This window comes from Podarcis gaigeae (genome assembly GCF_964106915.1).
Source record: "Podarcis gaigeae genome assembly, chromosome: 3".
NCBI lineage: Eukaryota > Metazoa > Chordata > Lepidosauria > Squamata > Lacertidae > Podarcis > Podarcis gaigeae.
Genome location: NC_139680.1, coordinates 108,968,543 through 108,995,308, shown reverse-complemented (window position 1 = coordinate 108,995,308; position 26,766 = coordinate 108,968,543).

Below are 26,766 nucleotides of genomic sequence, written 5' to 3'. Positions count from 1 at the left end.
AAGTAAACAGCTGAAAGGTGCTTCTGCACCTTGCAAGGAAGGGAGCTGCACAACACTGGAGTTTGTTTGGCAAATCTGGGAACACCCAGATAGATTGGGCTAAAGCTGAGGCAGAGACCCTTTATTTACTGTCTCTAATATACTTCCTGGGATGCAGGTGGCGCTGTGGGTTAAAGCCTCAGCGCCTAGGACTTGCCGATCGAAAGGTCGGCGGTTCGAATCCCTGCGGCGGGGTGCGCTCCCGCTGCTCGGTCCCAGCGCCTGCCAACCTAGCAGTTCGAAAGCACCTCCGGGTGCAAGTAGATAAATAGGGACCGCTTACCAGCGGGAAGGTAAACAGCGTTTCCGTGTGCGGCTCTGGCTCGCCAGAGCAGCGATGTCACGCTGGCTACGTGACCCGGAAGTGTCTCCGGACAGCGCTGGCCCCTGGCCTCTTAAGTGAGATGGGCGCACAACCCCAGAGTCTGTCAAGACTGGCCCGTACGGGCAGGGGTACCTTTACCTTTACCTTTAATATACTTCCACTAGCCTATTGGGCAGGTGAGAGCCACACCCTAGACACCTTCACTTTAGTAATGTGATTTTCATTGCTGTTTTTCATTGGACCTTGAACTGTTCCTTCTCATCAAGCACAAAATTTCAACAGAAAATCTGGCTCAGCTAATCTCTAAGGCCAAACTGTACCTTCTGAACTGTCAGGGAACTAGTTTTTCATGGCTGGATTCCATGTCATGATCCAAATGTCCAGCAGTGATCTGAACACAGTTCCAGATGAGGAATGGGCAGTGGTGTTTATAGAGGAGGCAATGGACCTTAGCTCCACTACTGAAGCAGAGAACCCCAAGCCTGAAGCCATTGAGCCTAGACCCTCAGAGACCTCAGCCCCCAAGCAAAGGTCCATCAAGAGGCTGGTATACCTAGCTCTAAAACCTGTAGTACAATGGTAGAATGTATTCCTTTTATGTAGAAGTTCCCAGGCTCAATCCCTGGTATCTTCAGGTAGGGCTCTTCTTTGCAATCTTAAAATAAAATAAAATCCTAGATGCTAGATGTTCCGACTCAGTATAAGGCAGCTTCCTATGTTCCTGTGTGAGGACCAATTAGGACGGTGTGTCAGGCTCCATGACCTAATGGAAGGACAATAGCATCCTTGAGTAGAGCCTGAAAGGTATAGTCAGACTCGGGGAACATAGAATAACTCAGTTGAGAAGGAGCTGTCCATAGAACAAGTTAGCTGCTTCCTGGGCTCTGTCCATGGTCCTGAAATGCCTACCATTGACCTCCCGAGTTTGCAGGCATGCTATTATTATTATTTTTTACTGAACTCTTTCCCTTATTCCTGTCTCTTCCTTCCTGCTTATACAGACTGTCTTCTGGATGTTGTTGGTTGTTGTTGTTGAACATGGAGTTAGCACAGGCATGGGGAATCTCCAGTGTTTGGACCTAATTAGACCCACCAGGCATCTCCATATTGGATCTGACAGTTTTGGCCAAGTCATTCAACCCTCCCTGCCACCTGATGGCATATAGGACATAAAATGAGGCTGGGGCCAGATGTGGTTCCTAGAGCACTGGTTGCTCAGCTGGGTATTAGCATCAGGAATTGTTGCCAGTTGTCAACAGTGCCAGTTAGCTATACCAAAGTAGTATGCTTTGTGTTGTTTTATTTTCCCTTAGGTGGTATCCAGTGATGGATGCAATGAAATTATTAAACCTGATTTACTTAAATTCATTAATTTCAGTGGGTATACTCTCAGTAGAAGTTAGTGGAATACAACCCCTTTGTTATGTCCCCCTGGCCCTACTCAACCATAATTGCTAGTGACTTCTGTTTTTGCATGCCTCCTCCTTGTTTTCTATTAGCATTTTTGATCCTGCCTGAAACTAAGTATTGCATTTAATATTATCCGTATTAAAAGCAATCAATCATTTCAAAAAGAATTTTTTTTTAAAAAAGCTATCTGTGACATGGAGTGAAATGTCAACAGATGAAATACTAAGAATAATAAAGCGACACAGTGATCTCAAGTTTTATAGCTGATGTTGTAATGGTTTGTGCCTGGTCATAAAGTTGATGTATTTTGTAACCATAAATAAATAAAATTACTAAGTAGTCCTTTAGCCCATGAATCAGGCTGTCATCCTAAACATGGGGACTCAGGAACGGTATGCTACGTCACAGCTTTCTTGTTCCTTGCTGTGAGGTAGTAAGCGGGAGAAAGTCCAAATATCCATAATGAGCATGTGTGTGTGTTTGTGTACACCAGGGGTCAGCAAACGGTCCACTGTCCTTGTGGGGAGCTGGACTATATTTTGAAGAGAGAGAAAATGAACAGATTCCTATGCCCCACAAAAAACCCAGAGATGCATTTTAAATAAAAGGACATATTCTACTCATGTAAAAACAAGCTGATTCCCCGACTGTCCGTGTGCTGGATTTAGATGGCAATTGGGCCAGATCTGGCCCCCAGCCTTAGTTTGCCTACCCCTGGTGTACACATTCACAGACACACTTCTACAGATAACTTTTTAAAATGCCCACTTAAAAGCAGACAGTGGAGGAGCCAGCCAAGCCTCTGTCAGGAAAGGAATTTGATTATTTGGGTGTCACAATGGAAAAAGAACATAGGAAGATGCTTTCTACCTGGTCAGACCATTGATCCATCTAGCTTAGCAGTGACTGGAAATAGCTCTTTGGGGTTTCATACCTTTTCTGCTCTACCTAGAGATGCCAGCGACTGAACCTGGGATCTTCTACATGCAAAACATGTCATCTACTATGAAGCTACAATCCCTCCCCTTAAGTAATGGTCAGAGAAGATAGCTTACTATAGAACAGCCATTCCATTCCCACCAACTAAACCTCTTTCAGAGCTGGAATGATCATAAGGGACCCAGAGGTTCAGTGAAGGTTTCTGTGGGCGGAGGTCATCCCTGAGATATCCTGGTCCCAGCCAATGCTCCATATGTCAACCAGAAGTTTTTGGTATAATGATAGCTCAGTCAGTAGAGCATGAGCCTCTTAATCTCAGGTCTGTGGGTTTGAGCCCCACGTTGGGCAAAACGATCCCAGCATTGCAAGGGGTTGGACTAGATGACTAGACGTTCTTGATCCCTACAATTCTGAGATTCTATGTGTGCTCACTTGCCCTGGCCCTCACTCCATACACCCTCTGTTAAATTTCATAATAATCTGACAATAGTATCTGCAAATATGTTCTGGAATCTTATCCACACTAGCAAATATGCATTCACTTCAGGAAATGTGGGGATGGGGAATCACATTTGTGTCTTCTCTACCAACACTATTTCTAAAATCTATGAACCCAAATCTTTTCTCCTGCCAGTAATGGTCCTTACCACACTTTGGTTTCCATCAGAAGAATTTGTCTTGAATCATATCTCCCTCTGCACACATATAAACACACCTTTGTAGCTCAGAGTAATGATGTTACAATTGCAATTCAGTCGGAGGGGAGGGGGAAATGTTACATTCTCTTGCCCAAGATGAAGAGGACTGGGAGGCAAAAGGTTACTGTCAAGACGCCAGCAGTAAGAATAGATCTGTAATGTTCTGTGTAAATTACCCACCCCGGCCTGTGGAATCATTCATCTAGAAGCAGTATAAGTCCAAACAAAAATAATGGCTTCTTCTTGGACGCATGTGGGAAAATCAGGTATTAAATCTGTCCAAACACATAGAGGCCTCTGCCCCCAAACACTAAATATTTCAAGTTGTATGCTGACCTTTCTGCACCTTTTGCATGTGCTTCTTTGCCGTTACAAAATGCTACAGTGGATGGAAATGTTGTCAATTAAGTAAAAAGGGTGTTTTTATCAACCTTTTCATGTGAGGAATTTAATGACATTTTAAGGTTAAAGGAAAAGTCAAGCATTGATTTGTGCCGTCTGCCTTTAATGTGGCTAATGAATAGAGTTTTCTATAAAACCTTTGTAATCCGTTTTAAACCTTAAGCTATCAAAAGGCTCCTAGTCCCCGTCCCCCCCCCCGTTCCCCCTAACAAAAAAAACTTTTGGCAATTGAAGGTATGCTAAAACAGTCTACAGTATCTATATCTATCTATCTATCATCTATCTATCTATCTATATCGCTATATATAATGAGGATAATTGTACATGTACAGCAATGGGGGAAATGTAGGGAAACAGTTTAGAACATGGGTGGCATTTCTTCATAATAATAATAATAATAATAATAATAATAATAATAATAATAATTTTTATTTATACCTCACTCTCCCCAGCCAAGGCCGGGCTCAGGGCGGCTAACAAGCAATAATAAAAACAAGTTGAATGAATACAACTTAAAAACAATATTAAAATACAACAATTAAAATATTGAAACATTAAAATATTAAAATTCAGCCTCATCGCAGGAAGAGACAGGAGGAGAAAGGAAAAAGAAAAAAGAAAGGGGGAGGGAATCAAATTGGCTCCAAGCCAAAGCCAGGTGGAAAAACAGGCCCTGCGAAAAGAAATCAGATCCTGCAGGGTCCTGGTCTCATGAGGCAAAGTGTTCCACCAGGTTGGAGCCAGTGTTGAAAAGGCCCTGGCTTTGGTTGAAGCTAATCTAACTTTCTTAGGGCCCGGGACCACTAGGGTGTTGCTATTTATGGACCTTGAGGCTCTCTGTGGGGCATACCGGGAGAGGCGGTCCCATAGGTCCTAGGCCATGGAGGGCTTTAAAGGTCAAAACCAGCTTTAATGAAGCTTTACTCAGAGGAGACCCACTGGGAGGAATTCAATGTAGTGCTAAGGTGATTGTCCCATAAGTGCAATCATTTCTCCTCTCTCCTCCCCAACCCCATGCACTTTTTTGGGGGGAGGGGGAGTGTCTGACCCCTAAACCAGTTTGGTGGAGGAGAGATGCAGGAGACTGAACCTGGAACTTCTTTTTGCCAGAAATGGCAACATAAATGAGATGGAATATAATTAACACATGTGACAGAGGCAGGGACCAAAAATGGATGGATCCGCCATCAATGCCTGCTCAGCATGTTTAAGTGCTGATTTGAGATCCTCTGGAAACACACAGTGAACGTACAGTAGGGCGGCTCTATTGAAGGTTCACGTGGCAACTTCTCAAATATATGAGAGCCTCAATAATAGATCTGAGCATATACAAATCTGAGTGTGGAACTCTACACTTAAGTGGAAATGAATCGCCATTGTCTTCTGTGCTTCCTGGCATTATTTTTCCCTAGTGGCATTCAGAGTCAGGATGCAGGATCCCATTCAGTTCAACAGCTTCTCCGTCTGTTAGTCTCTTCCTGGATTTTCTCTCTTCTCTTCTTCACCCTTGCAGTGAGAAAGAAATCTTTCCTAATTACAGGTTATGTAATTACTTTAGTGATTGTTGTTCCCCATTACGCTCTCAGAGACATGGTTATTTGTGTAAATGAATGTGTTACGAAGTCAAGAGGTTGGAGCCATAACCTCATCGTTTGATGTTTGTGAGCATCTTTCCTTCCCGGGTCGCACACCTTTTAATAAAATGTGCGGGGACTTTCATTTCAGAAGGCCTTTAGCAAACGCGACCCAGATAGGAAGGCACGTGGTCTGCACAAAATAATTATTTGCTTTTATGATAAATAATAAATGCATGCTAAATGGTCTTTGCAAATGGATGTAGCATTAAAGGTGGCCTTCCATTCAAAAGTTCATCCACATTTTTTGCAGTCAGTGAATGGAAATATGGCACATTTTGCTAAAAGCAAAAGAACTGAATGCATAAGTTCTACATTCGGCTACACTGGAGGCAGTGTAAAGATGGACGCCATCTAATTTATCACCTGTGCAGAGATCTCATTAAAGTGTACTTATATACAAAAAGAAACCTGAGAAACTTGACAGCAGTGTGCATCTTTCTTGTGATTTGTCCTCATAGTGCTATAGTGCTCTTAAAGGACCACTCCCAATTCCTAGTAGCATGGCATTGTCCCTCTGGTGTGTAAGGAAATACATGCAACTACTTTATATTAGATTAAACTATCTTTTCAACAAGCCCAGGATGCACCCTGGAAGCTGTAGCCTAGGCCAAATGCAAGGTTTGTGTGTGGGGGGGGGGTACTCCTGGGCAAGTGCCCCAGACTCTTAGCTTTCATTGTATGTCTCTAGCTCTCCTGGAAAGAAAGTTATGTGGCAAAATGTGCAGTGACTGGTGTGAAATGAGAGCCAGACAGAACCATCCTCCTCTTCACCTTGCACATTCTTCTGGGGTTTCCCCTGACCCATTCCCAAGACAATTTTTTTGACAAGGGGGGGGGGGAGAGTCCCATTACACAAGTGGAAGCCCTTCTGTAAGGCTTCTACTTACAGGTAGAAGCTGGTTAGGAGAATTCTGCCCAATCTACTTACAGGTAGGGCTAGTTAGGAGAATTCTGCCCATAGGATGGTATTCAATGCTAGTTCTACCCCGAAGTAGACCTACTGAAGGTGATATACCTGACTAACTTAGGTTCACTTCAACCAGTCTACTCAGAATAGGACTTGTTGTTGTTTAGTCATGTCCGACTCTTTGTGACCCCGTGGTCCAGAGCACGCCAGGCACTCCTGTCTTCCACTGCTTCCCCCAGTTTGGTCAGACTCATGCTGGTAGCTTCGAGAACACTGTCCAACCATCTTGTCCTCTGTTGTCCCCTTCTCCTTGTGCCCTCCATCTTTCCCAACATCAGGGTCTTTTCCAGGGAGTCTTCTCTTCTCATGAGGTGGCCAAATTATTGGAGCCTCAGCTTCAGGATCTGTCCTTCCAGTGAGCACTCAGGGCTGATTTCCTTCAGAATGGAGAGGTTTGATCTTCTTGCAGTCCATGGGACTCTCCAGAGTCTTCTCCAGCACCATAATTCAAAAACATCAATTCTTTGGCGGTCAGCCTTCTTTATGGTCCAGCTCTGAATGTAATCCATAGTATTTGCTTCCTGGTCTCTTTCCTCAGCTCAATTTGAGTTCCTTCCTGCCTATCTACTTTACTTCCCCTCCTTATTTCTTCCCTTTTTGGAAACAGCTTTAACTCCCCTTTTCTCCATCTCCCATTTGCTTTTTGCTTCTTACTTGGACAGTCAAGATGTCTGGTTTCTTATCCCATATGTGCCCACCTGGCCACTTCAATCTGCAGAACCAGCACGGGTAGCGCATAATACTCATTCCACAGTAAGAAATCTTTTTGTGTTGCTGCAGCCAAACTTTGGAACTCCCTGCCTATTGACATCAGGCAAGCAACTTCACAGTACTCTTTGCTAAGATTCCTGCTCCGTGATTGCAGTCATGAGATTGTTTTCTATCACATGACGGTGTATGTTTTGACTCCACAGAGTGGGAAGTGACAGAGACAGGATGTTTGTGTTACTGTGTTCCATGAAGTGCAACTATTGTCCTTTGTTCTTTCTCTTTGCTGTCTGACGCTAGAGAAAGAGGGAGCCATGTTGCAGTGCTCTGTGTATGTTTATATGTAAATAAAGTAGATTAGCCAAAATGCTGAGTTGCTGAGGTCTGTCACACGAACTGCGAACACTCTGTGGATCCCTAAGTGTGCCAGTGTCTGTTGGCATCGGTCGCTGTGATGTTCGGGCAGAAGGAAGCTTTTGAAGCTCCCAAAGGAACGACCAGGAGGGAGAGAACATGCCAATCAGGCATGTGTCTCTGCCAGGGTCCTACTCAAGAGTAGGACAGCTCCTGACACTCTTTTCAGTGCCTGCTAAAAACATTCTTGTTCAGGAAAGCTTATTCAGACATATAAATGTTTGTTCATCTTTTCTTTTAGCTTTTAGGTATCATTTTGATGTTTTTAATTACTTGTTCCTCAACTGCTTTTACCGATAATTTTAATATTTCTTTGTAAACAGCCAAAAGTGGTGTATCAATGCAGTCAAGGGGTATATATATTTTGTTAAATAAAATAATTTCTCTGATGTTGCAACCCAAATATTGCCAGTCCAACAAGAGCCAATACGTCTCAGATTATTAAGCAGTGGTTTGTGGGAAGAGAAAATGCAGTCCATTGATCATTCTGCATAGGGTTGATTCATTAAGTTTAAAAAGGATTCTGTGTGTATACAGACTTAAGTGATATCAGAAGAGGCTCTGTGCCTAGAAACCTATTCAAGTTTTTGCAGAACTGAATGCCAAATGTTCACAGAAGACAAATGTTTGAATGCCATACTCAAATGAATGGGGAAACCCTCATGGAGATTCCTGCATTGCAGGGGGTTGGACTAGATGACCCTCGTGGTCCCTTCCTACAGTTCTATGATCTATGATGAGCCATTCATGTACATTAGGGCCTCCCATTCTCTCTCCCACAATGAAACTGGTGTGCACAAGTTACAACCCTGAGTGCACCGTTGGCTGCCAAGAGGCTATCAACATTAATGGGATTCAAGCAGGGCAACTGAGTGCAGGATTGCAGCCAAGGCTGACAGCCCATCCATTTTAATTAAATTATCCTGATTCCTAATTTTATGGCTTCCTCTTTTGCATGGGGAAATGGTGTAGAGATTATTGTTGGTGTAGCTCAGTTTTTTCTCTCTCCGAGTCTGCAGTGTTTCTATATATGTGTGTGTTTAAAAGAAACACAGACCTTACCATCTTCGGAAAACCAAGAGATCCAATTATTTATTGTAAAGACTATGCAGGCATTTGCTGAGCAGCCTGTCAAGATGTAGCCTGCAGTAGAATTCCACCTTTGGCCAGGACTCAGCCTTCTATATGAACCTTCCAGCTATGGCAAGCTCTGCTCTGCTGGAGGCCTCCTCTGCAGAGATCCCGAGGCTCAGGCATCTTGTCATCTTGATTAATAGTAAAGCTTCCTCCTTTGTTTCAATACAAATCATGGAAGGTGGCAGTCCATCGCAATGGTTTGTAATCTTTTAGGCATGTGAGCTACTCATCTCAGCTTCCCAGTGCACATCTCTCTCTCTATCACACACACATTTTTCTTCCATCCTTGTCTACTCTTAGTGGGGTTTGAGGAAGGAGTACATAGAGTAACCTTTGCACTCTGTGTAAAGTTGCTCATAGGTGTTCGGATTTTAAAGAGTTCACTTCAAACTCACAGATCTTTTGCCGTTGATCTCAGAACAGCTTAATAATAATAATAATAATAATAATAATAATCATCTAATGCATAGATATCGTTTACATGTGTGATTTCATCCTAGGAAAGCATCCATTCTCACCCCAAACTGGGCATTCTGGAGAAAACCAGTTAAGAGGGAACCTGATAGCTGAATGTTAAGGTGCGGGGACGACCCTCCATATAAGGTACAAGGTGGGTGCTAATAGGTACAGTGAAGAATGGTTGAGCAAGTTGCATTTCATGGGCTGCGGTGGGGTGATGTGGTGGAATAATAATAATAATAATAATAATAATAATAATAATAATAATAATTTTTGTTATTTATACCCTACCCATCTGGCTGGGTTTCCCCAGCCACTCTGGGCGGCTTCTAACAGAATATTAAAATACAATAGTCGGTCAAACATTAAAAGCTTCCCTAAACAGGGCTGCCTTCAGATGTCTTATAAAGGTCTGGTAGTTTTTTTGTCTTTGACAGCTGGCGGTAGGGCATTCCACAAAAGTTGGTTGGGGAGAAGATGAACAACCACGATGTCATATATTTTGCCTATACAGTGGTACCTCTGGTTATGAACCTAATTCGTTCCAGAGGTCCGTTCTTAAGCTGAAACCGTTCTTATCCTGAGGCGCGCTTTTGCTAATGGGGCCTCCCACTGCACACGATTTCCGTTTGCATCCTGGTGCAAAGTTCGCAAACAGGAGCAGCTACTTCCGGGTTAGCGGAGCTCATAACATGTAGCGTTCATAACTAGAAGCGTAACTAGAAGTTCGTAACCAGAGAACCAGTGTGATGTAGTGGTTAAGAGCGGTAGACTCGTAATCTGGTGAACCGGGTTCGCTTCCTCGCTCCTCCACATGCAGCTGCTGGGTGACACTTCTCTGAAGTCTCTCAGCCTCATTCACCTCACAGAGTGTTTGTTGTGGGGGAGGAAGGGAAAGGAGAATGTTAGCCGCTTTGAGACTCCTTCAGGTAGTGATAAAGCGGGATATCAAATCCAAACTCCTCTTCTTCATAACCAGAGGTACAACTGTATAGTGCATAATTGTGTGTGTGTGTGTGTGTGTGTGTGTGAGAGAGAGAGAGAGAGAGAGAGAGAGAGAGAGAGAGAGAGAGAGAGAATGGAAAGTTCTCACATACCCATTGAACTCTGTCCTGAAATGCAATACTGAATAAAGTCTGATGGATTGGGAACTTGGTGTGAGGCTCTGTACTTGAACGTGCTAGAGAGTTAGCAACCCTTGGAGTAGAATTTAGTAGCATACCACCTGTAGTTGGTTTCAGTGCAGTGGGCATTTTTTAAAAGCACAATTTTGCAAGGAAAAAGGGTGTCTAGAGCACCGGCTGTCATCTTAACTACTGGGAAGCAGCATAGAAAGATGCAGCAACCACAGCAAAGGGATAAGAAGAGGTTGGAGATCAGAAAATCTAGCATCCCATCTCTCTAGAAGCTGTGTTATGCATGCCTTGGGAAGGACAATTTCCAAAATCAGGCTACAATTGACTTATGTTGTTTCTACAGCGTCTTCTGTTTTCAGACCTCACGGTCAGTTATACTGGATTTATGGGGTCGAATGGCCTTATTAATCATCAAATTTTATCCGAGCATGGCTACATGAAAACTGTAATTCAATGTAAAAAATGAAATCAGATCAAGGGCTAAATTGAATTTAAAAATTCACCCCAGACTAGATACTGAATTAATTTTAGATTTAATCTGAGTACACAATAAATTGATTAAAAATTTAAACCTATTTGAACACTAAACTGATTTGAGCGATTAAAAAATAGAATAACACTGAAACAATTTAAACTTAAGCAACCCAAACTAAAGGGCAATTGCAGGGAGGAGAGAGAGGAGCAGGCCTGGAAAAACCAGCTGTTTACGGTTTCAGTATGAAGTTTTCTTGTCGTTAGAATTATAAGGAAGATGTACAATACCATTCAATGGAGAAGAGCAGGACTTTTCACAGTGGATAGATGTTTTCATTTCTAACCTTTGGCCTGCCTGCCATACTGCCTAAAGTCATATAGATAGATACAGCCCAATGCTTTGAATTTGGCTATGTTGTCAGAATAAGGAACTAAGAGCAGCCCTGCTGCATCAAGCAAAGGTCCAGTGTCCTGCTTTCCAGCAGGCCAGCCAGAGGCCCGTAAGCATGGGCTGAATGCAACAGTATTCTCCCCACTTGTGAGGTCCAGTTACTGGTATTCAAAGGGATACTGTCTCCAAAAGTGGAGGCATTTTGACACGTTGAGCAAAGTGAATAAAACCAGGGAATAAAATCATGGAATCCTAGAATTGTAGAGTAGGGTTAGTAGAAGATTTTAAAACAGTATTATTTGTAAGTGATAAAATGTGAAGCTTTTATGGTTAAAGTAAGTGTGATAAAAATGGTTAGAAATTATGATATATGTAATGAGGTCCAGCGCCGAGGGCCTTCTGGTGGTTCCCTCCCTGCAAGAAGCGAAATTACAGGGAACCAGGCAGAGGGCCTTCTTGGTAGTGGCACCTGCCCTGTGGAACACCCTCCCACCAGTTGTCAAAGAGAAAAATAACTATGAAACTTTTAGAAGACATCTAAAGGCAGCCCTGTTTAGGGAAGCTTTTAATGTTTAATAGGTTATTGTATTTTAGTGTTTTGTTGGAAGCCGCCCAGAGTGGCTGGGGGGACCCAGCCAGATGGGCGGGATATAAATAATAAATTATTATTATTTTATGTAAACTGCTAAAGATGAAGTAAAATGAAAATCAGATAGGTGGGACTTGGGGAAGCCCTCCTAACAATGTTTAGGAAAATAAGGATAAGACAAGAATTTGTTTGTATTGTTTGTTTTTCTGTTTGTGTTCTTTATTTGTGTTATAAAATGAATGATTTTTTTGGGGGGGGGATTGTAGAGTTCGAGGGGACCCTGGGAGCAGTAGCGAAGCTGCATGCTCCGCTATCGGGGGTGGAGAGCAGAGAGGGGCATGGCTGGTGCCCCCCAGGCGGCGTGACACATGCCCTGGGGGACGCAGCGCACATCCTGGGGGTGTGGTATGCCACCCACGAGGGCATGCTGCGCCACCCGCAGGGGCGTGGTGTGCATTCTGGAGGCGTGGCACGGTGCCTGTGGGGACCTGGCGCCTGGCACACGGGCAGGGTGCATGATGCGTGTCGGGGGCACTGCAATGGCACCCTACCTGAATAGTGGTGCTGGGCGTGATCCACTCCCCCCGCACTCCCGTTCCTCCGTCAGTGTCTCGGGGTCATCTAGTCCAGCCCCCTAAAATGCAGGAATCTCAACTAGATCATACATGACGGATGGCCATCTACCTTTAAGGGACCCCTGACCATTAGGTCCAGTCGTGACTGACTCTGGGGTTGCAGCGCTCAACTCGCTTTATTGGCCGAGGGAGCCGGCGTACAGCTTCTGAGCATGCCTAAGCCGCTTCTGGTGAACCAGTGCAACTCTGTTTACCTTCCCACTGGAGTTGTACCTAAGAGGGTTCTGGAAGCTTCTGGAAGCTTGTGTGAAAGAAACAAGCAGAAGATTCCTGATGTTTGGATTAGTCCTTCAGAGAAGCTGAGTACAGCTGGCTTAAGATGGTTCTCTTATCTCTTCTGCCAAGGTCTTTCTGACTACAGTGGTGCCCCGCAAGACGAATGCCTCGCAAGACGAAAAACTCGCTAGACGAAAGGGTTTTTGCGTCGCTTCGCAAGACGAATTTCCCTATGGGCGTGCCTCGCAAGACGTTTTCGTCTTGCGACTTTGTTTCCTTTGTCTTAAAACCGGTAAAACCAAGGGTGCTTTGCTTGAACAGCTGCAGTTGCGACTTGACTTCGAGGAGCAACTGTTAGCACGCGGTTTGGTAGCCTTTTCTCAGACTTTGCTCATTTTTGAAGCTTTTCCAAAACTTTTCCAGAACTTCTTTTGCATCCATTTGGTAAGTTAAACTTTTAAAACTTTTTGGGGGGTTTTTGGATTTTGGGTTGGGGTGTTTGGGATTCAAGGACTTGGTGTTGGGGGGGGGTTAAGAGAATCTGGGAACTTGTGGGGTTTTTTTTGTTTTTTTTGATTTTCTGTGACCATTGGGCCATGTTGGTTTTTTTTGAAAATTTTTCTGGGTTTGAATTTCTGTGTGCTGGTTGGCTGGGGGAACAGTTGGGGAGGGGTTTGCAGGAATCTGGGAGCTTGTGGGGTTTTTTTTGAATTTTTTTGATTTTCTGTGACCATTGGGCCATGTTGGTTTTATTTTGAAAATTTTTCTGGGTTTGAATTTTGAAATGCTCTTTACAGTATGTGTGACTTTAAAGAGCACTTAATAAACTCTTGTACCAAATTTGGCTTTGTTTGGACTTTTTTTGACCATAGGAACGCATTAATTGATTTTCAATGCATTCCTATGGGATTTCGTGCTTCACAAGACGAAAAATTCGCTAGACGAAAAAACTCGTGGAACGAATTAATTTCGTCTTGCGAGGCACCACTGTATAATAGTAAGGCCAGAAGGAGCCTGGGTTTCACTCTTTCTTTCTTCCTTCCTCTCTCTCTCTCTCTCTCTCGTCTGGTGTTCTGTATATAGTGTTATGGTTTAGTTTTTTTATAAGCTATTGTAAGTTTAAGTTAAGTCTGCTGCAACTGGATTTCTTATGGACAGTGCCAATCCTGAATGTACTGGATTTAAAAATAATAAATAAATAAAAAATTGTCTAGTAGAACCTTATATGCCAACTAAGTTTGTTCTGGTATAAGCTATCATGTGCATGCACACAAAAGCTTATACCAGAACAAACTTAGTTGGTCTACAAGGTGCTACTAGACAATTTTTTATTTTTATTTTGACTGTCAGACCAACACGGCTACCTCCCTGTACTGGATTTGTGACTGTTACGTTCATTTGCCTTCAGTAGCAGTAAAGCTCTGCTGGATGAAATACAATTGCCTCTGATCTATTTTGGGGGGAATCCTGCAACGTGTTTAAGTTTTTACTCTGCTAACTATATGTCTGAATATACTCTGGATCAATATTAAGTAGAATTTTAATGACACGAAGATGAAAAGGAAATCCCATTGCATGAACATAACTCCGTGTAGGCAGGAATGGATCAATCCCAGTGTAATAAATAATAATAAATAAATGATAATAAATAAATGGCTAAGCAGCTACGTGACTTAGTCCTGCTTAATGCATAGGGAGTGCTTTAAAAATTGCTTGCCCCAAGTGGTTACAAAGTCATCTCCACAAAATATGAGGGAAAAGATTTCATTGGTGGGGGAGAGTCATTTTGTCTGAAATCTCTCTTTATTTTCATATAAAATTGTAGATATTAATAATGCCACAAACTCACACATCCCACACACAAATGAGGCAGGATAAACAGTTACACTTGGAGCTTGTATAGCCAGCCACAGTGCCATATTTATTTATCTTTAAAAAAAAAATATTATTGAGGTCAGACAGAAGAATTAATCCTCTCTCCCAGGATTACACAAATTAGTTTGGAAGAGGAAAATTTAATCTAATAAACTAAATATGGCTTGCTCATAAATATCACTATCTTCAGGAGCCAGGAACAAATGGAGGGAAGAAAGGAAAGAGCACCAAACAGCATTTAAATAAACAATTAATGAACTTTCTACAGTTTATGAAATATATTAATTCTAATTTGAGATTGCATTAGCAGCTGGGTTTAGGGAATATATATATATATATATATATATATATGCAGGTTTTGGTGTCCTCGGGTGTCTTCCCGTGTAAAAGTTGGAAGACACCCGAGGACACCAAAACCTGCATTCCTGTACCCGTGAAAATCTACGAAAGCAAATATATATATATATATATATATATATATTACAATTAATTCCTCTAACTAAAACCATCATCAGCTCTTTGCTTAGCATTCCTTAAAGTATTGACAAAGATAAGCAGTATGTGCTTAACTGCTAGGTGGTGTTTTTTTTTAAATGAATGAATAAATGAATTTATAAAACTGCCCCAAATACACAAAGCAAAGGAGGAAACCCTCATCATCATCCTCTCCAAAACCATCTTCAACATCTCCAAAAATATGAAGCTTCCCTGAAAGGGGAAAGAGGACATTTTGCACCATCGATGAGAGACTAAAAGACTGCAAAATAAACCATATGACAAATGGCACATAGCTGCATATATTAAAGCTGAGGTCAGGCCCATGGTAGGGCTGTGAAAGACATCTTCTGAAACCTGGAGAGCCACTGCCCTCCAGTGCAGCCAATGCAAACCTGGTTTGTATGTTGCACTAAACTGTATTTTAAAACAAATTGTGGTTCAATCTTGCCATACAGGGTGCTAATGCCTGCTGCTGAAAGGTTCTCACTCTGCTCCTCGTCCAATCCTACTGCTGCTGTGCTGCCACGAAACAAGCCGGAATTCGTCTTGCAATGGGATCTGAACCTGGGCTCCTTGTTGGTTTTCTCCAACAAACCACAATCAACAAGCAAAGAACAAACCTTGTTTACCACTCATGGTTTCTTTGGAAAGAAGCAAACCACAAGCCTGGATAGCTCAGCTGGTTAGAGCATGGGGCTGATCATGCCAAGGTTACAGGTTTGATCCATGTATGGGATATATTCCTTCATTGACAGGGGTTGGACTAGATCAGGCATCCCCAACCTGCAGCCCTCCAGATGTTTTTTGCCGACAACTCCCATGATCCCTAGCTAACAGGACCAGTGGAATTGTAGTCCAAAACATCTGTAGGGCCGAAGGTGGGGGGTGCCTGGACTAGATAATCCTCAACATAGGAGCCAACTCCTAGGGACTGAGGTCCCTTCACATACACCCCAATAAACTATTGGAGGGGGCTGCCCCCCAAGTTGATAGGTATTTCTATTCAAATGGTTAATAATAATAATAATAATAATAAATTTTTATTTGTATCCCGCTCTCCCCAGCCAAAGCCAGGCTCAGAGCGGCTAACATCATCTAAAAAAGACAATATGCATAATACAATATGCAAATAAAATAATGTTCAACATTCATTAAAACAATATAGAATAATATTAAATATCAGCATTTCAAAATTAAACAGAAATCTACTCAACAGTTACAACAAGTAATTTCTAAACTCCAATCAATAAAACAACAGCAAACCACAGTGCACAACATAATACAATACAAAATGAGAAGCAGAGACTGGAGGGTAGGGCAAGGCAGCTGGAAGGAGGCCTTGCCTGATGGAGTCTGTCCCCTCACAGTTCTTCCTCCAGGCATAGCTTCCTTAGGTTGTATGTTTTGTGTTTGATTATGTGGAGCAGAGCTTACCTACCCTCAATTGTTTACTCAAGTTTGTAGCCCCTGATCCTCAGGGTTTCTTCCAACTCTGTGATTCTATTTTTTCTATAATGGGTGCCACTGTTTCTTCTTTCATTCTCTCTCTCTATCTCTCTCTCTCATATCCTACTCTCCCTGTCTCTCTTTAATACACACAGCCACTACCACAACCCCATCAAGCAGCCACACATATAAACCAAACATAGACACAAAAGCATGACCCACTATTACCTGCCACTTACAAACATGTGCCATCCATCCTGTTGGAATTCTGCCTGGGTCAGAGGAATGTGCCACAGAGTAGGCACCGGCAGATATTCCTTGTCGACCTCCCCGCTGCTACTCCCGGCAGATAAGCAGGCGAGGTCTCGGCGATTCTTCCCAGATGTGTGAGAAGTTCACACCGTTCCTTCTCTCTCCCCTTTGGTATCCCCAGGGAGGGGAAAGAAGCAGACAGAAATCTATTTACATCCTTTATTTCTGTCTCTTACATCGGTATAGTGAAACATGTCTGCACTCAACAGCAGTAAGAATAAGCTCCACCCATGTACTTCCAGTACGGGTCATATGACACACACACTGAGCTAACATCCGGTGCTCAGTACAGAATGGACTGCCCCTTTCTTCCCATGGCAACAGTCACAAACACCCTGTCTGGCTTTCCAGCCACAAGCAGCTGACATGGCTGCTATAGCCTTTGCTTGCTGCTGCATTGCTGCTTTATGGTAACATACTCCCCCTAAAGTATCAATGCGTGCTGCGAGCAAAACGTCATCCAGAGAAGAAAACAAACAGTTGTTATACATATAACATTACCCTGTTGTTTCAGTTCCACCCTTGGAACTACCCGCCACTGGTTTTACCAATGTACCTCTCTGGTTGTGTGATTTCCAAGGAATGATTGCATCTGCATTACCTTGATTAGCAACTCTCTGTTGTGCCTTTGTCTCTGACTTAGACACAGCTTCAATCTGTCCTTGGTCGTTTACAGCAGCAACAGCTAAGTTAGCAAACTCTTGTGAATACCTCTTTGGTGGTACACCCTTCGTTGCTCTCTCAGACCTACGTAAGAGGTGCTGCTCTCCTTTGCTTTCTGGTTCAGCCTCTGAACTCTCTGGAGAACCAGTACTAAGCTTAATCAGTGGTTCATCCTCCTCTTCTGAGGGTCTAGTCATTATGTGAGATTTCCTCTCAATGACTGTGACAACTGAGCTCCCTGAGCTATCGCTGTCATCATCAGTACTACTGAACTCAATAAGATCAACATCATCATCATCATCATCATCATCAGAATCATCTCCAGTGGGAAATGTGTGAACAATCACTCTCTCCTTTTCAGGAGCGCACTCTAGAAATTTTGTGAGAATCACCTGACCAGATTCAGACAAAATTACTCTGTAGAGACCCTTTTCATAACCCACAAAAATGCCTCTGGCATTCTTTACCCCACTTGGAGTTTCTGTTCTCACATGAGACCCAAAAACCTTGAAATGGGCAACTGAAGGTTTTCTATGGAACAGTTTCTCAAAAGGAGAACATCCCAACTCTTTTGAAACCTTCCTCAACCACGTATAAGTGTATGACATCAGCGACTCCGCCCAGAATTCATTTGGCAGATGCGAACTAAGCAATTGCGCATGCATTCCCTTTTGCAATTCTTTGTTCACCCTAACACAGACACATCTCTTCCATGCTTCTTCGGAACTAGCAATCTTGTGTCTTATCCCTTTCTCCTGCAGGAACCTCTGGAAATCCTGTGAAAGAAAAATCGGCATCTCATCTGTACAAAGACAAGCAATATTAGCATCATGCATATTTTTAACCTTGTCACAAAACTCTTTAAACCTTTCTAAGGCTTCTTTTGGTTTCTCCAAAACAAATCCAGACATAATTTGTGAAAGAATCCACACACACAAGGTAATATTTTGCATTGCCTCTAGATGGTGCTAGAGGACCAATTACATTAGCATACACCCGCTGAAATGCTCTGTCGACCCTCGAGGTCACCTGCTTGGTGTTCTTCTTGGTCAGACCTGCCAAAGAAATCACGTTAGAATCACAAGAATTACATTCATTCCATGTAATCACTTTGATCAAAAGTCAACAAATACAGTCCATCTTTCTCTTTGGCAGAAAGATACAGCTCTCCATCTTTGTAGATCTCACGGCTATCAGCATCATAGGACAGTTTTAGTCCCTTCTTTGCAATCTGTGAAACGCTCAACAGATTGAACTTCAACTCTGGAACCAAGTAAACATCGTTTATAGTCAAGTTCAGACTCTCAAGATACACAGTTCCAATCCCGGTCGCTTCCAACTTCTGACCGTTGGCTTGTTGCACAGCGAAGCTTTGCTTCTTAAACATCGAAAATAGCTGACTGTGTGGAGACATATGAACGGTGGCTCCAGTATCGATGACGAAGACGTTCCCTTCTTCTAGTGTGGCTTTTAGCGACATCAAAGCCTTTGCAGTCTTTGCCTTTGTGATGGTATGACTTTTGCCTGACGCCTCAGACTTTGTGGAGCTCGCCTTGGCTCCTTTCTGCTGACGGGGCCTCTTGCAGCTCCACTGAATATGCCCAGTCTGGCCACAATTGTAACATCGGACAATGTTTAACGCTACAGCATTTTCTCCAGTAGCAACAGCAATGGGGATGTTGGAACTCGGTTCTTCCCTCCCCCTATCTTTCACTTCCAGTGCTGCAAGTCTGTCATGTTCATTAAGAATCACGGCATAGACCCTCTCCGAGGTCAAATCATTCGCTGGAAAGGAACCAAGCTGACTGGCAACCATTTTGTAAGTCCGAATCAGGCTGTTTATCACCATGAAGCAAAACACTTCCTCCTGCAAACGGAAATTACGTTCCACCATCTGTTGCCACAGATATTTCATTTCCGTCAGGTGCGCTTGAACATCTCCATCAGGCGCAAGCCTCAGATTGGTCAGCTTTTCAAAATACAGCAACGCTGAAGAACCTGCATCTCTCTGATGTGTCCTTCGCAAAGTGTCCCAAACCTCTTGTGCGTATTGTAAATCCTGTATATGCACAAGCTGGGAATCTTGGGCTCCATGGCTTGGCTGTCACTTCGTCTGGTCAGTTTCTGGCTGGAGACAGACGTTATCTTCTTTCCGTAGGTGCAGAGGAGTGAACCTCTCATTGCAGACTTCCATGGAGCGATGAAAACAGAAGCTCTGCTACCACTGTTGTTCAGAACCATCCTCTGCTACCACTGTTGGAATTCTGCCTGGGTCAGAGGAATGTGCCACAGCATAGGCACCGGCAGATATTCCTTGTCGACCTCCCCGCTGCTACTCCCGGCAGATAAGCAGGCGAGGTCTCGGCGATTCTTCCCAGATGTGTGAGAAGAACACACCGTTCCTTCTCTCTCCCCTTTGGTATCCCCAGGGAGGGGAAAGAAGCAGACAGAAATCTATTTACATTCTTTATTTCTGTCTCTTACATCAGTATAGTGAAACATGTCTGCACTCAACAGCAGTAAGAATAAACTCCACCCATGTACTTCCAGTACGGGTCATATGACACACACACTGAGCTAACATCCGCTGCTCAGTACAGAATGGACTGCCCCTTTCTTCCCATGGCAACAGTCACAAACATCCTGTCTGGCTTTCCAGCCACAAGCAGCTGACTTGGCTGCTATAGCCTTTGCTTGCTGCTGCATTGCTGCTTTATGGTAACACATCCATCCATTCACTGATAAATCCTTTTTTATATATATATATATATATATAATAATTTTTATTAAGGTTTTCCAAATTAAAACAAATTAAAACAAATTAAATCCAATTTATAAACTTTTTGCCAATAACCAGGACTTCCCCTCCCTACCCCCTCTTGTGTTCCAAATCTTCCAAATAAGCAATTAAATTCAACAAGTTCTTATCCCCAAATTACACTCATCATCAGTAACCCAATTTATCCAAATTCCCATCCCCTAAGATCGATCTATTCCCTTCCACGGGTTCCCCCCTTTCAAACATAGTACAGATGGAAATAAAATAAATATGAGTAGTGATTTTACAACCTTTGGATTCCAACTTTCCCTCCCCTCTTTCCCCTTTGCGTTTCACCTATCCCTCTACTTCTAATATCTTCCTGGAGTTCCCACATTACACTATGTCCCTCAGGTTCTTTGCCAGTCTTTAATTATGAGTGTCCAATCATAGAAGGAGTCTATCAAAAAAGGGGCCCATTTCTTCTATCCAGGTTTTTATATCCAGGAGTAAAAACTCCAATTTTGTTTCCATAAGCTTGTCAAACCTGGATATCCCAAATGTTCCCTCTCCCAGTTCTGTCCAGTTCTTGTTGTTTCCTTGTTCTTGTCAATCATTCTCCTCCTTTTTGTTTCTCTGTTCTCCCACAGAAATGTTCTTTTTCCAAAAGTTTCTAGTGTCTCTGCAGAGGCTTGTTATTCAGGAGCAAAGCATTGCATCATGTTCCTTTCATTTTCCAACAAATAGTTCCATTGTTTCCTGTAGTGTATAGACCTCTGTAGACAAAATAATATTCCATTCCTGCAGTTTCCCAGGAGATTAAAAGTTCCATTCAACTGTTCAAGTTTCCTGTCAAAAACACATGCAATATCCCTCAGCTCCTCTAGATGGATTACAGTAGCAAAGTTCCCTTCCAGAATCACATCCACCAGTCCAAGTAGCTTGTTAGCCCATATTTGAAACAGTTTATGTTCAATTTATAACAAATGTAACCGGCAAAGTCCTCATAACAAAGTCTCTATTTTAATCTTCCTTTTTGACAGCTCTTTGACAGCTGTCAAAACCTCCATTGCTTTTCTCCAGGCAGTTTCACGAATCGCTCCAGGGATTCCGGGGGGGGGGGTGCTTTTTTAAAAACAATTCCACTTTTCTCCTCCAGCTCAATCTTATAATTTTCCCTCGCGAAGTTGCTAATTCAGCGAAATAAGGTTACACTCGATCTTAGTTGTCCAGTCCTTTGTTTTGGCTCTTCTACAATTTAGGGGTGGGCTGACTTCCTTTTTTCCACCTCCCCCGTTCGCTCCAAATTTTAAAAATTTATCCCTTTTTTTTTAGTCCATATTCCAATTACTCACGGGTTCTTCTTTAGATCCAAATTTTCAATAGAAGAAGTCAGCGCTCTCCGCCGGATGGCATGCGGCTGTGCTCGGCAGGGATAGCAGAGAACTCAAAGCACCACGCTTCTCCCCGGCACCCGATCCGTAGCCTTTAAAAAGGCTCCTTCACGAGCCGGGAGAGCGCTAATGGTGCCAGCCGAGTCTCCATGTCCACGGCCTCCTCTGGCCGTGGTTTTTAAGGGTCCCCGCATCGCCGGTGCGGTAGGACCCAGCCCCTGCCAAGCAGGCTCCCTCCGGAGCTCGGAGGGAGTCCGCCATTCGGCGATGGCGCCGACCCGGAAGTCCCACTGATAAATCCTTTTTGGCCCCCACCCACTTCTGCAATCATTCATTAATTTGCACCCGCTTCCATTCACTTCCCTCATCCATGTTTATGCATAGTGTAGGGATGGGGATGGGGAACCTGCATTCTTCCAGGTGCTGCAAGACAACAAATTCCATCATACAGTACCTGGCCATTAGCCATGTTGATTGGGGCTGATGGGAGTTGGAGTCTGGTACTGTCTCTCTCTCTCGCTCTCTCTCTCTCTCTGTGTGTGTGTGTGTGTGGAGGGGGGGATGTTCCTTCCCTAAGGCATGCTCAAAATGTCTCATTCAAAATGTGACATCCACATACCTGGAGGCATGTCTTCTGTGATGGACACAGTCCCACAACACTTTCCTAAGTCACCTTTAGCCACGCAAAGCAGTTTCCAACTGATCCCAAGTGATGAGAGATCAGTTGCTGTAGATGTCTCTATGAATCAGCTCTAACATTTTACACTTTGAACGACTTTTCCTTCTGTGATTGCCCCTCCAATCCAGAATGTGGAAACATGTTTTTCAGTGTCTGGTTTTCCCACTCTGCCTTCTGAATGTAGAAAGCACTCTCTGCTATTTGTGGCATCAGTTTGGGACCCTTCTTCCTAGGCTAACATCAATACAGTTTTCCCCCCTGTTGGTGCTCACACCTGAGTCACAGGGACCATTTATCCCAGATGCTGCTCCTACCCATAATCCCTCCCACAATCACAATGGGTTGCCTGTGTCCCTTATCACATCACTGGGCAGCACGATCTCCCTTGCATCTGCAGTAGAACACAGCAAATATGTGTGCTTTCAGTAAATGGGCAGCAGTAGCCTTTGTATTATTATTTTTTGCTAAAAGAAAAAAAGAAGTATTTGCTCTTAATGAACTAGCTTGTTGAAGCATGGAAAAGTCATTTCCACATTAATCTGCACCCAAAAAGCTGCTCAGATAAGGGCTGGACTGAGCCAGTAAGTCCTTCTCAACTCATCTTGGTGCTACGGGAAGTCTAATTGTGCCAGCAACAATTATCTATCTGACAGAGGGAATGTCTTAATTTCTCAAACTTCCTTCTATAGTTTGGCCACCATGCATCTGTCTGCTCATCTGCTTGCCATACTTTGAGGGCTGCTTGCTGATGTAGTACTAATAGTCTAAAATTCGAATTTTTCTCACCACCCAATTCTAATCCATGCTGAATTGCAGGGGGTATAGTTATTTGTGGGCTTCCCACCGGTACTTGGTTCCCTCCTCTAAGAAGAGGACATTAGAATGGATACATTAGATAAATATTTGCTCAGATCCAAGAGGGACATTCTTATTATCTGCATCGTGCTGCATCGTGAGCGTTTGGAGTGTAAGGCCTCTCCCTCCTCAGGCTAACTCCATCTGGCCTAGGGGGCGGGGCCCAGGCTCATCTTCGCCACGGCTTTAAGAGGCCTCATTGAGGCCAGGGACATCGCTGCTGCTGCATCGTGAGCGTTTGGAGTGTAAGGCCTCTCCCTCCTCAGGCTAACTCCATCTGGCCTAGGGGGCGGGGCCCAGGCTCACCTCCATGATAGTTTTAAGGACACGGGTGCTGCTGCAGCAAATGCTAAAGATGTTTTATATATTTTAAGGTTTTTAAACGTGTTTTTATTGCTTATTTTGTTGTACCACCGTGAATGGTGGTTTTTATCTATGTATTTTTGTTTTGTTTCATCTTGTTTTATTTTGGGGTGGGATATTGAGTGGGGTGGGGATTGGTTTTTGTTTGGGCACAATTGTTTTTTGGTTGTTTTGTTTTTCTATTTTGTAAATGGAGGTTATTATGAGGCTTGGGATTGCTACCGTGGAGGGGCGAGGGAGGTATGGCGGTGGGGGCAGATGTTATAAGCGAAGGGGATCGAGATACGGATATGCTCGTACCCCTTCCAATCTGCGCCCCATCCCGAGAGACGAGGGTAGGGTGAGCAAGGATTACTCACCTCCTTCACTGGTGTTGTGCAATGCCAGGTCTATAGGCAACAAAACCGCCACCCTGTGAGATTTCTTTACCTCGCAGGGGGTTGACCTGGCTTGTGTGACGGAGACCTGGGTGCGCGAAGGGGTAACTGTTACCTTACGAGAGATGGCGCCCCCGGGTTTCTCCGTCCTCCACCAGTCACGGACTGTGGGCCGGGGGGGAGGGGTGGCATTATTAATCCGGGAAGATTGTTCTTTCAGGGCTCTACCATCGCCATCGATCCCTGGCATTGAATGTGTTGGCCTAGTGTGGGGCTCCGAGGAGAGCTTGGCTGTCTGGCTGGTGTACCGGCCACCTAGCGCACCAGCAGCCACCCTGTCAGGCCTGCTGGAGGCGGTGGCCAGCTGGGCCTTGGAGTTCCCTAACCTATTGGTATTGGGAGACTTCAACTTCCATGCTGATGCCACTCCCTCCTCACAGGCTCTGGACCTGGTGTCTTCCATGGCGACACTAGGGCTCTCCCAGTTTGTTTCGGACCCCACACATCAAGCAGGCCACACGCTGGATTTGATCTTTGGCGCCGGTATAGATGTGATCATGTCTCCTTCGATGAAGGTGCCATGGTCTGATCACTACGCTCTGAAAGCCAGGATTGACTTTCCACCCCCACCCTGCTTAGGTGGCGAGCCGATTTGGGCTCGCCCGCAGAGGCTGATGGACCCTGATAGATTCCGTCAAGCCTTGCGGGACCTTGCTCCCCCTGGCGACTCATTGACTGAGCTTGTTGAGGGCTGGAATACCCAGCTCCTGGCAGCCATCGATGAGATCGCACCTAAGCGCCCTCTGCGACCCCGCAGAAACCGGGCTCCCTGGTTTACCGAGGAGCTTCGGAAAATGAAGCGGGACCTCAGACGGCTAGAGCGAGTATGGCGGGGTGCCCGTGACGGAGCCTCAAGAACATCTTATAGGGCTTTTATGAAAACCTATGAGATGGCAGTGAAGGCCGCTAAGAAGTCTTACTTCTCGGCCTCCATTGCATCCGCTAGCTCTCGCCCGGCACAATTATTTAGTATAATTCGGTCTTTAACGTCCCTTGAAGGACAGCCAAATTTAAATAACAATCTGACACACAGCTGTGAGGCATTTGCGAGCTTTTTTGCGGAGAAGGTCCTGTTGCTCCGCCATGACCTCCCTGCCAATTTGGATACAATAAAGGAACTGGAGGCCCCTTGACTGTCCTCGGGTCCAGTATTGGACCACTTTGACCGGATATCTCCAGCCGATGTGGACAGACTCCTCCGAGCTGGAAAGCCCACCACCTGTCCTCTTGACCCGTGCCCGTCATGGCTGATTAGAGCGTGTCCAGACGAGGTGCGGCCCCCCCTGGGGGATATCATCAATTTGTCCCTTGGCACCGGGATATTCCCAGGGGAACTGAAGGAGGCAGTGGTGCGTCCGCTCTTAAAGAAAACATCATTAGATCCCTTAGATCTATCCAATTACCGCCCGGTCTCGAATCTTCCATTCCTGGGTAAGGTGATTGAGAGAGCGGTTGCTGAACAGCTTGGTAGGTTTCTGGATGAAACATCTGCTCTGGATCCATTCCAGTCCGGCTTCCGTGCTGGTCATGGGACCGAGACGGCTCTGGTCGCCCTAACAGATGATCTCCGCAGGCAGCTGGATCAAGGCAGGTCGGGGCTGCTGATTCTTCTAGATCTGTCAGCAGCCTTCGACATGGTCGATCACGAACTCCTGGACCACCGCCTTGCCGACGTGGGAATCCAGGGCACTGTCCTTCAATGGCTGCGCTCGTTACTCTCTGGTCGGGGACAGAGGGTGGTGCTTGGGGGGGAATTGTCATCGCGCCACTCCTTGGTGTGTGGAGTGCCTCAGGGTGCGATTCTCTCCCCGATGCTTTTTAACATCTTTATGCGCCCCCTCGCCCAGCTTGTCCGGAGCTTTGGGCTGGGCTGCCATCAGTATGCTGATGACACCCAACTCTATCTGTTGATGGATGGCCATCCTGACTCGGCCCCAGACACACTGGCGAGATGTCTGGAAGCTGTGGCTGGATGGTTACGTGGGAGCCGGTTGAAGTTAAATCCTTCGAAGACAGAGGTCCTCTGGCTGGGCCGGGACGATATGGGATTGAGGGGGCAACTCCCATCTCTTGCGGGGGTGCAATTAGTGCCAGCACCGTCCGTTAAGAGTTTGGGTGTAATCTTCGATACCTCCCTCTCTATGGAGGCGCAGATTACAGCTATAACAAAGGCGGCATTTTTTCATATCCGCCAAGCTAAGCAGTTGGCCCCTTATCTCTCTCGCCCTGACCTAGCCACTGTGATCCATGCGACGGTCACCTCCAGACTGGACTATTGTAACTCGCTCTACGTGGGGCTGCCCTTGAGACTGACCCAGAAACTCCAGCGGGTGCAGAATGCCGCGGCGAGACTCCTTATGGGGTCTTCACTGCGAGATCACATTCATCCAGTACTATACCAGCTGCACTGGCTCCCGGTGGAGTACAGGATCAGGTTTAAGGTGCTGGTTTTAACCTTTAAAGCCCTATACGGCCTAGGACCCTCGTACCTACGGGACCGCCTCTCCTGGTATGCCCCACAGAGAAACCTACGGTCTGCAAATAATAATACCCTCAAGGTCCCAGGCCTCAGAGAGGTTAAGCTGGCCTCAACTAGAGCCAGGGCCTTCTCGGCTGCGGCTCCAATCTGGTGGAACGCTCTGTCACAAGAGACTAGGGCCCTGCAGGACCTGACATCTTTCCGCAGGGCCTGCAAGACAGAGTTGTTCCACCAGGCCTTTGGTCAGGGCGCAGCCTGACTCCTTCCTCTGGCAACCTGTACAGAATCTTGTTTAATCGGTTGCCATTAATTTGATTTTAATTAATTTTTATAATGAAATATTTTGAATGTGTAACTATTTGTTTGATTATTTGATTATTGTTAGCCGCCCTGAACCCGGCTTCGGCTGGGGAGGGCATGATATAAATAAA